Raw genomic sequence first — 16,872 nt, forward strand, 5'->3', positions numbered from 1 at the left:
ATATAGAGAAGCAAAAATGCAAGCCTTGTGCATTCATCACTGGGACGCTGATCAATACATTGAAAATAAAAGGGGGCTGGGCCACATGGACCTGTCATCTGGGTCTCTCTCCTTCCCCCAGTTCATGGAGAGAAGGCACAACATGATTTTCGTTGGCCCACCAGGGACCTGGGAGGCCCAGGCCGGAAATCCCAAAGGCAGTAAGTTGCCTATTGATTACCAAAGTCGGGGTTTGTGGTGAAAAATAAGTAAGTAAATAAAACAACCAGCCAATTATCCAGAAGGCTGTCTGCCTTCCTCCACGCCCTAGGCATTTGGAAACAAAGACTAAAGGGGTGGCATAGGGATGGTTTTCAGCCTCGTGTTCCCAATTACTGAGTAAACTGACAAACAAAAGAACAAAATTGCTGAAGGGAGTTTAGAGGAAGCGATTTTTCTCTAGTGCTGTTGGATCTCAGGAACGATGAGACACAAGCGGCACCGTCACAAGCCCCTTGTTTCCCGCTCAGGCCGGGTCAGGGGGCGCAGCCGGAGGAGCGGGCACTGCCCGCAGCGCCCCCCATCCCCCTACCTGACGCCTGCAGCCCCAAGGGGAGCTGCGGGACATCGCCCGTTTAAGGGGCGGGGCGCGGCTCCACGTGCTTTCTGCTGAGTGACTGAGCTACAAAAACAGAGGCAGGGGAAGGGGGCGGGGAAGGAGGGAGTGAGAGAACAAGCTTTGACCGATAGTAACCTCTGCTCTCAGCGCTGCCGAATCTATAAAAGGAACTAGTCCCGGCAAAAGCCCGGTAATTCCGAGGGAGAGTGAGTGGGGTAGGGACCCGCAGAGCCGAGCTGACACTTCTTTCCCCGGGCGCAAGGCAGGGCACGGGTCGCCGCAGGACGAGGGCAACCAGAGCCAATTTCTTGGGGCGCTTTGCTCCTTTCGCCCATTTCCCTCCCTTCTTCGGAAGGGTTTTTTTAAGGGGTGGGGAAAAGAGACGAAAACACAAAAGTGGAAAACAGGTAAGACGCTCTCCAGTGACTTAGGCGTTACTGTTTTACTTTGGGACTGTTTTGGGAAGCGCTAGGTTTGGGGGACTTGAGTCCAAACCCCTACCTCTTGCAATGTAAATGGTGCGGGGATGGCATAATGCGGAGAGGACGCCGTAGGACAAGCTCTGGCGACCCAAAGACGGGGCGCTGCTGCGTGCGCTCCGGGATTGCCTTGCGGTGGAGCCCGGGCGCATCTGTGGGCGTGGAGACCCGGGCGCAGTACCTCCGGCTCAGTGGGTTGGGGGGCTCCTGGTCGTGTTGGGGGCGCTGCTGCTGAGTGGGAAGACTGGTAGGTCCTACACTGGTAGGTCCCATTGTTTGCAAGCGCCCGAGTCGGCTAGAAACCCCTCTGGCTGTGGGTCGGCGAGCATCCACCGGAATGAATGCCCACACCTTGTCCCCACTCCGTTCTTAAGTAGCTGGTCTGAGTTGGGCTCTGATCTGGGGACCTACCCCGTGCGCCCTCGGACTGGAGCGGCGCATTCTTGTTTTCTAAGAACGCGACTGGGAGGTGTCCCAAACGGGGTCCGTGGTGGTATTGCTCACTTGAGGCCTTAGGGGCTTTGTTTGACTTGGGGGGTCCTGCTTATGGTCTCCTTGCGCTCACCCGAGCTGGTGTCCCAGGCGCCTCGGGGTGGACGAGTTTTGTTATTTTAAAAAGATGACTTGGAGAGCCTTCGGAAACCTGGAGCTGAGCTGCCCATTCCCTCCTCTCCCCCACCCCATTTCTTCCTGCCCTTTGCCGCTTGTCTCTTGAGGCAGCCTGAGGCAAGGCACAGGGATGGAGAAGCTGGGGCGAGATGGTGCTGCGGAATGACCGAGAGTAACCCCGGCGGGCGGTGCAGAACTGAGCTGTACCGCTGGGCTGGGCTCAGCCGTGGGGGTGGTGAGGGCTGGGCTCTGGCTGTCGGTGGCCCCAGGGGACTGGTCCGCAGCGCCTCCTGGCCCAGTGGCTTGGGAATCGGCCCGATGGCTGGAGCGGGCCAGGCTCTGCAAGGCGTTGTCGCTCGCGGGTTCCAATGGAAATCCTGTGAAGAAGAAAACCTGGGAGATCAGGCGGATTCTCGTTGTTTTTTGTTAGAATTTCCTGACTCCCAGCCATTGCTATTTCTGAAGATTCTTGGGATGTGGGCTACTGCCAGTATTGTGCGTAGGTGCCTCTTTTCAGCACCTTATTAGAAAGAAGGAAATAAGGTTTTTAAAAAGGCGTGGGGGGGGCGGAGAGAAACTTCTGGCATCGAGAGTAATTGACCCTTATCTTTTGCATTATTTATAAAACCCACGGCTTTTCTGCGATACCTCACAAAGCGCATGGGTAGTGTATATATTCATATAATAGAGAACAAACTTGATATTTTTTAAAAAGTCACTATGTAAGTAAGGCCCCGTTCCCTCTTTTCGCCGCCCCGGTCCAAAGGAACACCTCACGAAATTTTCCAAGTTCAAAAGCCAAGTGTCCCTGTTTTAGTTGGGGACAAAAACCTAAGTTTGATCTTTTCACCCAAAACTTAGATCTCAACTTTTTAGAAGTGCTTAATTTTTCATCTCCCCTTTTATTTCAACCCATTTTTCTCATACCTCCCACATAAGCAATGGGAGTTTTCTGTTCATATCATGCTGCTGAGACCCTTCTCTCAAAGCAAAGGAAGCGTGAAAGTTTGGAGAATGTTCCGGAGTAGAACCTCTTCACACAGTACGATAATTTCCTAGTATAAAGTTTCTGTTGTCAGCCTGTTCCCCAAATGCTCTTATAAAGCATTAGCATAATGCATGACTGGGAGAGTTCGGAAAACTTTGGATTCACAGAGCCAGTCGTTATCTCCTTGAGCAAAAGCAGTAGAATCAGACTGACCAGCCTTAGTGATGACCACAGTCCACGTAGGTGGTCAGCATAATTCCCAAGCCCTGCTTTAAGGACAAGCTGTGCATTCTAAAATGATGTGTTAGTGAAGGAGGCACCTATGATACATGTCTCTCGTCCAGACGCACATTTGAAATCTCAACCCTTACCAGTATTTTGGTTTCCATATAAATAGAGGCCTGGATGGGCACTGGACACATTTTGACTTAGGGCATGGTTATAGTTCATGTAAGAATGATTAGGATAGGAAAAGGGTGATTGGGGCTTGGTTTTAAATCTTTGCTCTGGGAAGTTTCAATGTTTATGTTATTAAAAATTAATGAAACTGAATGAAACAGTGACAGCTTTTTATTATCTTCCATAGTATGTACCTTATATAGAGAGAAGTTGTAATATTTTTTTAGCGAAGTTTTTTGTTTTAGGGATCTTCCCTCCCATAAAGCAAGTTGCTTATGCTGTATTTGTAGTGACCATAAATTGTTGGTATCTTAATGGTTTCAATTTTTAGCTCCTAAAATAATTAAATGGACCTTGTCTTAGACTCTTTAATTATGAACCTTTTGGATATCTAGAAAATACCGGTGGACATGTGGTTTTTGCATTTCTACAATAGTCTCAAGTCCAAATACATTTTTATTTACTTAGCTGGATACTTAAGAGATAATACTTATATAATGCTTCATATAGTCCACGCCAGCATCAACATTTAAATGATCTTTCTGAAACCGTGTTTTATTTAACTCTCCTGGGAGAGGGCTTACACTAAAAACCGAGACCCTCTTCATATCTGCAGGTGGCAATAATCTTAATTGCCCATGTTATTGCAGTGTTTAAACACTGTTAAATAGCATTGTGTGCCAAACTATTCCAAATGCCTTTCAAACTCAAATTTAATCTTTACATCAAACTGATTTATTAGTCCTGTTTTGTAGATTAAAGAGCTGAGAGGTTAACTAACTTGTCCCTGACCACACATCTTTCAAGTGGCAGAGCTGACATGTGAATCACGCAGGGAGCTCCCCTTTGTTAACTCTCACGCCAAGGGGTGAGGTTAGTGTGAAACAGTTTCAGCTGCTGCTGGCAGAGGACTTTGCAAGGATGCTCACTATGTTCTGGTATGTTCATGGGCTAAGTCCTTATCAGAATCTACAGCCTGTATCATATTTCCCTTGTTTTGGAGGGGGCCAGCCAAGCTCTCTCCAGCTTGTTGGGACATTGGTTGGCTAGGGGTTGCAACACCATGGAAAGAACAGACAGTAAGATGTAGCCAACTCAAATTCTTGGTTTAAAATGAAAAATGAACGATTGCTTCAGCCAACTATTTGTGAGTAGGTATACCGTCTCGAAACATTTCCCTGTGCGATACACAGAAGATGGAATGACAGAATATTTGGCTATCAGAGTGTAAGGAAAAAAAGAAAGACCTATCAGTTTAACTGGCAAACCTAACTTTGGTGAAAATTTTTTTTGGATATTATACAATAGGATTCCTGCCTGTTTTATCTTTATTTGTGTTGCGGACCTTTTACATTTTTAAATCATCACCTAAGTATACGTTTATTGATATTAGAAAGGAAGATGGAGTGGGGGGGATGGAGGTGGGACAGAAAGAAGGAGAGAGACAAACATCAGTGTGTGAGCAAAACCTGTACCCTAGGTATGTCCCCTGACCAGGCATTGAACCCACAACCTTTTGGTGTACGGGACTGATTACACCATGCTCCAGCTAACCGAGCCACCTGGCCAAGGCTGTTTTTGGACCTTTTGAAATAAGCTGTTTCTCTTACTGCCATTATTGTCTAGGAAGCAAATTTAGCCTTTTTTTTTTTTTAATTTAGCCTTTTCTTAAGGCATTTTTCTCTGAAAGTAAATACAGTTTCAAAGTCTGCTTTATAAAAGTGAAATTGGACAGAAACTATATTTGCTATGAGGTTGGCATAGCAAATTAGATATAAACTCTTAGAAAGCATTTTTTCTTGTTAAAAAACAGTCACGTTGTTGATTTACTGTGTGCTGGGTGTGTTAAGCATTCTATGTGTAATAATTCAGTTCATTCTGAGGAGAACCATACGAGGTGGCTACTGTTACTGTCTTCTGAGGGATGGACAGGTCAGGTAGCCCAATCACGGAGTTTGTAAGGAGTGGAGCTGAGGCTGCATCCCAGGCAGTTTGGTTTCCGTGAATTGACCAATATCAGGGTCAGGACCTATTGACATCAGGGTTCCGACAACTAAAGTACCAACAAGAGGCAAAGAGTGTGTATGCCCCTGTGCATTTGGATATTTTTTTAATTTACCTGAAAGTAGCTCCCTGAATAGGTAGCCCGCCTAGAAGTCGTGGGAGTGGTACGTTTTAGATATATGTGAAGCCAGAGAATGAAAATCTCGTATTCAAAATGGGTTTCAGAGAGAGCCTTCGTTACTCTGCATTCCGTGGAGATGCTAAACTGTATCAAAGAGCTCACGTGTCTGCACGTGTTTACTCTGACAACACGTGCAGACGCATGTGACTTGGATCCTAAAACACAATGAACTTTGAAATGCCGCCTTTTTGCGTTTCCAAAGCCTACTTTAAGACCTTATTTAAATGCCATCCTTCCAATAAATTCGTTGTAGATTCACTCTTCCATGCCAACACAGAGTTAAAATTAACTATCCCCTTCTTTTTTCCTCCCGTAAGATTGGATCACAGTGCTCTTTATGTCATGTGTTTAATTGTGTTTTGATACGGTGACATTTATTTGTCTTCCTCTAGAGTGTATTCTTCTCCAGGAGGTCTTTGATTTATTCCCCCAGCCCTTAGTTCAACTCCTTTGATACAGAACGTGGAAGGTGTTCAATAAATGTTGACTTAAACAACTCAAACAAGGCGAATGGGGAACTTATGTTTGTTTTCTGTATCATAAATAAAATAATGGGGTGATAATAGAAAAATAATAGAAATAGAGTTATTTGAGAATTAACTGTAGACAAGGGTTTATGACTGAGAAATTTTAGTATGTACCTAAATTATCTAGGCCACCTAACTGTGGAACAAACAATTCTGACTCCATTCAGTTTCACTTCTCATTTTGAGGCAGCTGCGATTTTGAGAAGATGCTGTAGTTGGTGACATTTCACATTCATGTACTTTGGTTTTCACATTAGTTTAGTTTTAAAATAAGAATGAGATACTTTACAAAGTAATTTACAATTTAAATATGTTTTAAAAACCAAAATAATCTTTATGCATAGAATATTATGCTAAGTGAACTAAATCAGTCAGAAAAAGCTAAGGACCATGCGATTTCACTCCTGTGGGATATAAAAGTGAAACTCAGCCACAGACAAACAACAGCACAGTGATTACCTGAGGGAAGGGGGCGGGGCGGGGGGATAGAAAAGGGGAGCCAAATACTTGGTGATGGAAGATTTGGCTTTGGGTGATGGGCATACAATGCAATGTACAGATCAGTTTCAGAGAAATGTACACCTGAAACCTATCTTACCCTATGAACCAATGTCACCCCAATATAAAGCTGCCAGCACCTCCATAACAGCCTTTTATGCATAGGACCTTTCATTCATTCTCTCCCTCTCCGTCACTCTCTTTGTGTGTATGTGTGTGGATATATATATACATATAATCCTTATATAATATATATAAAACCCATCAGTGGTTATATTTATTAGGTGAAGATTTTTAACTACCTTGAGAATATGATGAAAGCTATGGATTTTCCAGAAAAAAATGTACATAGGCTTGTACACTCCAAATTTTATATATAATTAACAATTTTACATGTAAGTATATTTTGCATATAATTTTAGTAACTTACTAGGAAGCCACACACGTAACCTTAGGCAAGTCGCTTTATTTTTTTTTGAGATTTAGGTTCTTGGTTTATGAAATAAAAGAGGCTGAAGTACTTTTAAGGACCCCTTCATGCTCTGACGTCTTTTAACTCTAGGTCTGTATTGAGGAAAAAGGATGCTGGTCCTTTGATTGGAGCTTCCCAGCATTGAGTCTTGAGGGAGAGCAGTGTAGCAGGGTTTAAGATACAGAGGGGGGCACTAGGAAGCATTAGAGGGCTCCCTATGAGAATAGTGACGGAAGAAAGGAAGAGGATGGGAGGGGAGGAAGAAGGAGAGAGAACTGATGAAATTGCCTATCTATGCGTCAGGTGGACCAAGAACTCAATCATAGAACCAGAAATTCACATCTGAAATGCAAAGGGGTTAGTTCATCTCAATACATTTCAGTAGAGTGAACAGGATGTAGTGAGATACTGTATGATGTTGTTCTTATCTTTGACTCCCTGTTTGGAGAATCTCTCTGGAACACATTCTTCATTTGGACTCTCCATCCTGGACATCTCTATTTTGGGTGCAGGTTTTACTTCTTATACTTCAATTGCAGTCCTGTTAAGCCAACATGTAATTAAAAAAAAAAAAAAGAGCTAACCTAAGACTCATTCATCTTTTAAGAAATGTATGTTAAATGTTCATCCCAGAACAACGATTTTCAACCTTTTTCATCTTTTGGCACACAGTAACTACTAAACTTTTGTAGCATACCAAAAATACATATTTTTTTGCCAATATGACCAAAAAAATAGATTCAACTTTGGTTTATTCACATTGGATGGCAATTGTTGTGTTGGCTGTTGTCATTTTTTTACTTGACAGTCTAAGGGAAAAGAGGTCTATGCGCCTGACTAAATAGTTAGGTATTGCATGCTTTCAAAGTTCTTGCAGCTCACCGGTTGAAGATCACTGTCCTAGAGAATTGGACTAACCTTATAGGGATATTTCTACATATCTCAGAAGACTCATTGGGGGTAGATGGGCAAGACACAAAGCTTTGTGAAAGCATTGTCATAAATTTGTTGTTTCAGAAATCATAATAAATTAGGAGTAGAAGGAAGAAGCAAGAGAAAAAGAAGCAAGAGGTTTCAGGGGTGGAAGAGAAAAGAGCTGCTAAGTTGTTTGGGTTTCATATCCTTATTTACACTTGTTTTGCAGAATTCCTGTAGGAGGCTGGGTCAGGAATAATTGTTTATGCCCATAATCCAACCAAGTTTGTTTTCTTTAAGAAGCAAGTCTCCGAGGGTACGGCAACTTGAGATTGATTCTCTCTGGTATTTAGATGATACAAATTTGACATAAAGGGACCAATGATGGAGGGAGCAGCCCTCCTTGGAAAGGCAGAGAGAAAGTGAAGACTCAGACTCATGAGTTTAGATTGTATTGTAGATACTTCTCCACTCCCAGAGGTAGGTCCTTGTGATGGAAGGTGGCGGTGTATCTCTGCTGAGGCGTGACCTCTGGTAGTGGAAGAGGGAGGGAAGAGGAAGGTAGACTATTGAAAATATAAAAAATACTGTTTCTATTACATTTATATTAAATATAAATATTTTAAAAATATATTCAAATATAAATGAAATGTGTTAATATCCAAGAAATACCATTGAATTTTTCAAACAACACTACGTAAAGTACTAGGTGCTGAGCCAATGCCAAGACTTGAAGGACCTGCCACCATAATAACCTTTTGCTTGGCATTCAACGCTCTTTGATGAACTAAGACTGACCATTTTGGACAGCTTTGTCCCAGATTATAAGATGCATACTTGAAGGAACTGCACCTGGCTTTCTCACCAGTGATTAGCACATAGTATGGCTCAATAACTGCTTCACTGAAGCTCCCTCTACAGGTTTTCTCTGACTTCTACTTTCAGAATTAGCTTCTTGCTGTTTCTTGGCTCCTCCTTGTTTTGGAAACTCGTGTCTATCCTCTGTGGTTGCTTTTGTTTGCACACTACCCTCTGCTCACATTCTCGTGACTGACACTGTACCCATGCGCGGTGGCCAGATTACAGCACAGCGTGGACTGGGCCTTCCCTGTATTTCCTTGTTTTGTTGCCACCACAGCCCCGAGATAGGCAGCATTCAGGCCACTTGCGTTACTTAAATGGACTCACATTTTTGTAGTCACTGATACGTTTTTAGAAGTTAACCTTTGGTTGGACTTCTAAATTGGAAAACCAGTGTCAGCTATCTCAAAGAGAAGGTCATTTTAAAAAGAAGTAAAATAAAACCCACCTATTTTTTAAAATCTGTCTGTAAAATAAAATTGCCTTCTGAAGGCCCTAGCTGACTCTGAGACTTGCTCTTACTTTGTTAAAAATGGAAATTAACTGGTGTTAAAGAGGTGTTGAAGACCAAGCAAAAAATGTTCTCTTTAATGTCATAAAGTTTTTATGAAGGCGAAAGAAGTGCTGAAAAAGAACATAATTTTCTCATTATGTGATCCAGTGTTTAATATTGTGCCTGTCCAGTTTCCTAAAATCTAAGCACCACTTACATGTGTCTTGTATAATTCTCCCCGCTGTGGGCAAATAAACTGAGTTGGCCCCTTTTTTTCAGATGGGGCACCTGATACAGAGAGAAGTTAAATAACACGTTCATGGTTTACATGTTTGGGCAGAGCCAGGGATTCAAATTAGGGGCTGATGTCCAAGCTCCAGGCAGTTTTCTTGGACTCTGGTGATCCTCTCGTGCAGCCTCCTCATTGCATGGGCGGGATTTCTGCTTTGTGGCTCAAAGAGGTGGGGTGGGTTGTCCAGATTCACTCCCCAGCGGTCACTGACTGCAAGTTAGCATCTTGAACTGTTGCCTATATAATCCAGGCTTGTGTGTACCAGAATTTTGGGTAATATTTACAGGGTCTTTCTACGTGAGAAGAGATTGTGTCTACAGAAGTCTAAACTTCTCAGCTTAAAATAGACCCTGAAGCTTTGAATATGGACTGGCTTCACTTATTTATTCTTTCTGTCAGTCCAATCTGAGTCTTAACGGGTTTCTCAACTGGATTTTTTTTCTTTCCTGCAAATAAAATTTATGCTGGTTGTAGATTGGAATTGGAAGGACATCTCCACTGACATCCTGAAGGTTGAGTCTTTCCTAGGAGCTGTTTCCTTGATGCAAAAGTACAAAACCCTCTGCTAATTTTGACCAGTTAAGATTAATTGTGATTCAAGGCAAGATTCTTTTCTTTTTTTGAAATTTTCATGTTAATTATAGTAAGGATCTTGAATTCAAGAAAAAGAAAGGCTTTAGTCAAGTAGTTTATTCAGTTGTCAGTCCTGTTGCAGGATTTGCAAATTTAGGGGAATTTGTACCATTTTCCAGTTTCTAACACTAGTCATATTTCACAGGATCACAGTGTGGCTTTTTCCTCTGCTGAGCAAAGGGAGGGTTGTCTGACCCTTGGTTCGAATGGCCTTCATGAAGGGGTGTGTGTGCCCTGGAGGCTGCAAAGACCAGCTGGACTCTCAGTCCTTAGGTGGAGCTCCATCTGGGGACTCCCTGGTGCTCATCTGATATAGACACTTAGCACATGGTCCCTTGGGAGAATGAATTATTTGAACTTTTAAATGCCACCGTAAAACCACAGTTGGAAGGAAGAGACTGACGGGACTTGCACCCCATCGTTCAGTTTCTTTCTTTTTTTTTCTTTTTTAAATTTTTTTATTGATTATGCCATTACAGTTGTTCTGTTCCCCCCCTTCATTCCCCTCTACCCTACCCTCCGTCCCTACCATTACCCCCCCTTTAGTTTATGACCATGTGTCTCAAGTTCTTTAGATTCTATATTTCCCATACTATTCTTGCCCCCCCCATCTATTTTCTATCTACTGTCTATGCTACTTATTTTCTGTACCTTCTCCCCCCTTCTCCTCCTCCCACTCCCCTGTTGCTAACCCTCCTCTCAAGGAGAAGGCATTTCTGTTTCCACTCCTGATCTAGCTGTCCTTTTAGTTTGCTTTTGTTTTAGGTGTGGTTGTTAATAACTGTGAGTTTGCTGTCCTTTCACTGTTCATGTTTCTTTAACTTCTTTTTCTTAGATAAGTCCCTTTAACATTTCATATAGTAAGGGCTTGGTGATGATGAACTCCTTGAATTTGATCTTATCTGAGAAGCACTTTATCTGTCCTTCCATTCTAAGTGAAAGTTTTGCTGGATAGAGTAATCTTGGTTGTAGGTCTTTGGATTTCATGACTTGGAATACCTCTTTCCAGCCCCTTCTTGCCTGTAAGGTCTCTTTTGAGAAATCAGCTGACAGTCTGATGGGGACTCCTTTGTAGGTGACTGTCCCCTTAGCTCTTGCTGCTTCTAGGATTCTCTCCTTCATTTTAATCTTGGCTAATGTAATGATGATGTGCCTTGGTGTGTTTCTTCTTGGGTCCAACTTCTTTGGTACTCTCTGAGCTTCCTGGATTTCCTGGAAGTCTATTTCCTCTGCCAGATAGGGGAAATTCTCCTTTATTATTTGTTCAAATAAGTTTTCCACTGGTGGCTGTTCCTTTCCCCCTTCTGGCACCCCTATAATTCGGATGTTGAAGCCTTTAAAGATGTCCTGGAGGTTTCTTAACCTCTACTCATTTTTTTTTTAATTCTTGTTTTTTCATATTTTTCTGTTTGATCATTTTTTTCTTCCTTCTGGTCCACTCCTTTGAGTCCCAATTTCCTTTCCATTACTATTGCTTTTCTGTGCATTTCCCTTCATTTCAATTAGTTTCGCCTTCATATGTTTGTCTAATTTGTGGCTATAATCAACCAGTTCTGTGAGGATCCTGATCACCAGTGTTTTAAACTGTGCGTCTGAGAGTTTTGCTATTTCTTCATCACTTAGATTTATAGGCTCTGGGGCTTTGAGATCTTCTTGAGCCATTTTTGGTCTGTTCCCGCCGGTTAAGTGTGAGGAGCAGAGTCTCGGACTCCCAGGTCACTCGGTTGTGACGCTGTATGTGGGGGCGTGGTCAGAGCGGGGAAATGGCGGCCCCCTCCGCTGTTTCAAGCCGCTGGGTGAGGAGCAAAGCCTTAGGTGGTTCACCAGGGCCGGGCCACTCAGAGTCGCTGGGTTATGACGCTGTGTGTGGAGGCGGGGTCAGATCGGGCAAATGGTAGTGCCCTCCGCTGCCGCTGGCTGCGGGGACCGGCTGGGTCCCATCCAATCGCCCAATCGTGCACAAATGCGCGACCACAGTCAACCCGCAGCCCTGCTCCCTCACTGTTTCCCCTCGGTTGCTCGCTGGGTGGCTCACTAGGTCCAACCCTGCCCCTGTCTTCCGCGCGCCTGAGTCCGTCTGACAGAGTTTTCCTGTGCAACCCTGCTCCGCCAGCTGCTGGTTTCGCCCCTTACCGGTCAGGCTGAAGAATTTGTTGTTAACGGACTTCCGAAAAGTTCAATTTTCTGTGTCCTGGCTGTGTTTTCTGTTGCTAATATTTAGTTGTCTCTAAACTTGGTTGTGTGAGAAAGCACGGCGTCTCCACCTATGCCTCCATCTTGGCGGAAGTCCCCCCATCGTTCAGGTTCATTTTCCCTTGAGCACTTCCGAACCTGGCACAGAAAATGTCTGATGGGTGAAAATAGTGTTTTCTAGAAGGAAGTCTCAGAATCATGATAATATTGGCACCATACAAATCTGTTCTTTCTGGGAGCCTCCCAGACCTCAAAGAATGGAGTTCATGGTGCCAGTATTTTTTTTTTTAAACTAACAGCCTTAAGTTTTTGTTTCTCAGAATCACAAGCATGTGGATTCAAACTTGTGATTTTACTCCTCTTCTCCTAATTTAGCGAGGCAGCTAGCAAAGTGATTTGTTTTGGTTATCGTCGAGAAGATCAGTTGTCAAGTGGGGAGGACAGGTCCCTGGCCTCCCTGACTGCTTGGGAACCCTGACGAGGTCCCCAGCTACCTTGCCGACTGGTCCTGGCCAGGCTGCGGAAGCAGAGGTGTCTGGGACACATGACACGCACGCACTGCCTGGAGGCCTGGCTGGTGAAAGACGACCCTCTGAAGAAGGTTGCTGGGTTGGGGCACATTCTCTATGAGCTAGAATTGGACAAAAGTCCAGAGATTAGACAGCTGGTTTTGGCCAAAGTAAAGGAAATAAAGTGTTGAGGTTAGAATTGTATTCAGGTGTAGATATGCTTCATTGAGTGAGTGCTTGACTTGAGCCTGTGACTTTAGCGTTCACTGTTCCTGACCAATGCTGACAGTTCTGGTTTGGGGATGGAGCCCCTGGAGGCGGGGGCATGTTTACGATGGTTGTAGAGCCTCAGTCCAATGAATTACAGGTTCTCTTTTGCTCACATGAAATCAGTGAAAATGAATGTCCTTTCAAACAAATTAGAGAGGCTTTGAGGAAAGCCAGATTAAATGCGCTCCTGCTTAAACTTGTGTTTCCTTGAACACAGCTGGAAAATTTGTCATGGTTTTAGGCTACCTGAACCGTTACTTTTAATGACATTTCTCATGTGTTGCTGTAGTGAACCCATTTTTAACTCTTTTTTTCCATCCCTGGGGTCTGACTTCAGAGGGCCTCGTTCTACAAATGTTTACCGAGCACCAAGTCATTCTGGGCACTGGGCTCAGTGTGGAGGGAGTAAGAAGATGCTGAGACACACTAATTCGCTTGCTGCACATGACTTCCAGGGACCACCTGATAAATGGGTACACTGGGAAAGACTAGGGAGAGCTGGAAAGATGGAGGAATTATAAGGCTTAGATTGCAAATAGGTAATTGACCAAGAGGCTGGAGGAAGTAGGGTGGAGAGGAAAACTGAGCCAGAGACTGAAGACTTGAAGGAAGGTGGCAGTGTACCTGTATGGAATAATAGAAGTGAGTGGTGCCCACCCCCCAAAAAAGGGGTTTTTATGGTAAAACAATGGCAGAAGTGGCACCACAATACCAGGTGACCTTTTCACATCTTCCACTGAGTTGGGCCTGGGAGAGATTTTCCTCAGTTTGTTCTGGAAAGGCCTTCGGAGGGTTAGGAGGAAGAGTCCCTGTGGACAAAGGAGAAGAGAGATTTGCCCAGGCTGTGCCCCACCCTGGATGAGTGCTTAACCTTGTGGAATCCGTTACACTCGTCATAATAGCCACCACTTACTGGATACCTGCTTGGTTCCAGGAACGGGAACAATATCTTACATGCATTGCAACTCTGCTTTAATGGAAAGGATCCAGGGGCTCAGAGTCCCTAGGGTCCCAGAGCTGGAGAGTAACAGTAAAAATTCAAAGCCAGTTTTCTCTGACTCCAAAGCCTCCTGTATTTCTACTGGGCCAATCGATTCAAGAAAATAAAAAAGAGTTAAGGAGGTTTGGAGGCGTTTGCTTCATGGTAGCGCAGGGTGAAAGGAAGGGGAACTCCATGGAGGGATGTAGGTTTGCCTGTCTCTCAGATCCTTTGAGCCCTTTTATAAAAACAAACCCTTTAGGCTGGGAGACGAATGTCTGAAGATGTTGACCTTTCAGAGATGTAAGCCAAACAAAATGCTTTTTGCTGATACAGTCACTAAGCCTTTTATCTTAAGATTCTCTTGGAAAACCCTCCTACAACACGGAACATTATCCAATCAATTCTTTTTTCAGATAAAGGACCATTTGTGGAGGTTTGTGTGCTTGTTTCTGTAGTTCAGGGTGTTTATGATCTCAGTAGTTTCTCCCCTGCAGGTCCCACTTATTTTGGCATTTTGATTGTGGTTGAAGAATTTTGATTTTTTTTCCTACGACTGTTTGATTTCTTTTCTAGGGGAAAGGTCCTTTCCCCTTTGTTTTGCCTGCTCCCCACCAGGGGAAAAGCAAATGGTTGTATTGTTTGATGCAGTCTTCTTTTGAAGGTTGCTCTGTGTGTGTTTAGCAAAAATCAGCAGGGGAAGAAGGGCCATCTCTTCTAACACTTTGTTAGAATTTCTCTAATTCTGCCACACAGTGCAGCAAGAACGAGGTTACAGGACGGAAGTTTCAGAAACTTCGCTCTCCACGTTAGAAGTCCTGAGACTGTTTTAGCTGGGAGAGACTGGAATGTTGAGTGTTAAGCAGGATCTTTGTACAAGTATCAGTGACATGATAGAAACAGTTTTAAATGTTTTGAGTTTCCTTTAACAAACATAGAATTAAGATTTTTTAATTGACTTTTAGAGAGAGAGCAAGGAAGGTAGAGAGACAGAGAGAGAGAAACATCAGTTTGTTGTTCTACTTATTATATGCATTTATTGGTTGATCTTATATGCGCCCTGACCAGGGATTGAACCTGCAGCCTTGGCGTATTGGGACAACACTCTAACCAACTGAGCGACCTGGCCAGGGCTAAAATAGAATTGTTGATGCCCAAGAAATTATGCTTCTCAAAGGCCAGTTACAGATTTGTACAATGTTTGTGGATCTCTTCTAACTTTTAGATTTTATGTATTTATTTCATAGCCCTCATTTTGAAAATTAGCCATTAGCAAATAATTTTGCCCAGGAAATTAAATAATGTATTCCAGGGTTAAAAAAAAAAGAGTATGCAATTATCTATAAACTTACTGCTACTAATAACCAAGCAAATGTGATACCTTTGTAATTTCAAAACAGTCACACTAAATTACAGATTGCTGGAATTGATAAAATTCACTGGGTCTATATTATTTAACATGGTAGTGCAATCGCAGAGAATCTTTTAAAATGATAGAATTCTAGAATGGGAGAATGGTTTCATTGTATTCTTGGAGGACTTCTTACACCTATTGCCTCCTCAAATTTGAATACTTAAATGTTGCCATTTAAGTAGATCCGAATTTCGTGGGTGACTGAGTACCAGCCTATGGTCTTTCTGCAGCGGACCTCTAAGGGCCTAATTGCAACTAAGGGCAGTTTCACTGAAATCCTGGGGAGCATACAGGGTAGAATTTAAGGGTTATTAGCAAGGATGGCCTTAAGGGTAGATTGCTCAAAAGCAACTGGAGGCCAGAAAAGTTAAACCGAGGAAGTCGAATCAGCTTCAGGCTGAATAAAGTTACCGAGTGGGCCTGGGAGAAATCAGGAGATGGCTCACAGTCCTCCTTTACCAGCACCCCAGCCACATCCTCAGTCACCAGTGTCCTGGCTTCAGTCCTGGCTGTAGTGAGGCTCTTGTAGCCCGGTTTTCTGACTTTCAGGAGCCTCATGAGCTTATTATACTGAATGTGGCTACTGATCTAGGGACCTGTGCTCAGAGGCAATTAAAGAATACATTTTGCAAAGCAAGTGTGCTCTGTGGGTTTGCAAGTTTCATATTCGAATGCCACAGGGCCCTCTGCATCTCTCTGGAGAGGACATGAATAAACATCTGTAATTCTTGCTTTTGCACCTACATGTCATGAATAGGCAATCAGTTGAGCCTTTAGCACCAGCACATTTTCAGTTCATATATGATGTAGTTAAATCCTTTGATTATATCTACCTCTTGCATTGTAGGTTTCTGGCTAGCTGTTCATTGATGTAAGATATCTAGAAACAATTTCATGTGATAGATTTCAGAAATACCAGCTTCTGTCCTGCTTTTGGTAACCATGTGGGAATTTGCCTGGCAAGGAATACTACACACATACACACCCACTTATTCATTAATATCAAGTTTAGAGAAATAGCTGTCATAAAACCACTGTTTTGATGGATGAAAACTAGTTGCTGACTGCACATTCTGGGTATATGAAGTCTTCAGAAGAACAAACTATTGGAGGCAAGATATCACAGTGGGAAAGGCATCTAACAGTTGTTGAAAGTTATTTTCTGAAAAACCTAGGGGTGACTTGCTTTTTAGGTGTTTCAACTTCTCTAGAAGATTTGAGCAGGCCTGTGGTGACAGTAGGTCTCCAAAGCCGCATCGAATTCCTTCTATCTGCTAATGTAAGATTTAATGTCTAAGGGAACATGCCCTGGCTGGTGTAGCTCAGTTGATTGAGCACTGGACTGAGAACCAAAGGATTGTGGTTTGATTCCCAGTCAGGGCACATGCCTGGGTTGCAGGCCAGTTCCCAGCAGGGGACGCACAAGAAGCAACCATACATTGATATTTCTCTCCTGCTGTCCCTCCCTTTCCCTCTAAAGATAAATAAAATCTAAAGTAAATAAAATTATTAAAAAAATGTCTAAGGGAATGTAATAAGGAGAAAAATGCTCGTGTTT

The 16,872-nt window shown here is 43.3% G+C and overlaps 1 protein-coding gene across 3 annotated transcripts in view; it reads left to right on the forward strand.

The window, feature by feature from the left end:
• The first annotated feature begins 722 nt into the window (after positions 1-722).
• The window catches only part of ABCA1 (ATP binding cassette subfamily A member 1), a 120,425-nt gene continuing 104,275 nt past the window's right edge, over positions 723-16,872 (forward strand). Inside the window, exon 1 of one of the 3 annotated variants that reach the window (XM_037125993.2) lies at positions 723-1,005. The gene's annotated coding sequence lies outside the window, so the exon portion shown is untranslated. Of the gene's footprint in view, positions 1,006-2,261; positions 2,729-16,872 lie in introns of those variants that run through there. The other 2 variants (XM_037125997.2, XM_037125994.2) reach the window with 2 other exon arrangements.

Source organism: Artibeus jamaicensis, unplaced genomic scaffold (genome assembly GCF_021234435.1).
Source record: "Artibeus jamaicensis isolate MK-2021 breed Jamaican fruit bat unplaced genomic scaffold, CSHL_Jam_final scaffold_1964, whole genome shotgun sequence".
Taxonomy (NCBI): domain Eukaryota; kingdom Metazoa; phylum Chordata; class Mammalia; order Chiroptera; family Phyllostomidae; genus Artibeus; species Artibeus jamaicensis.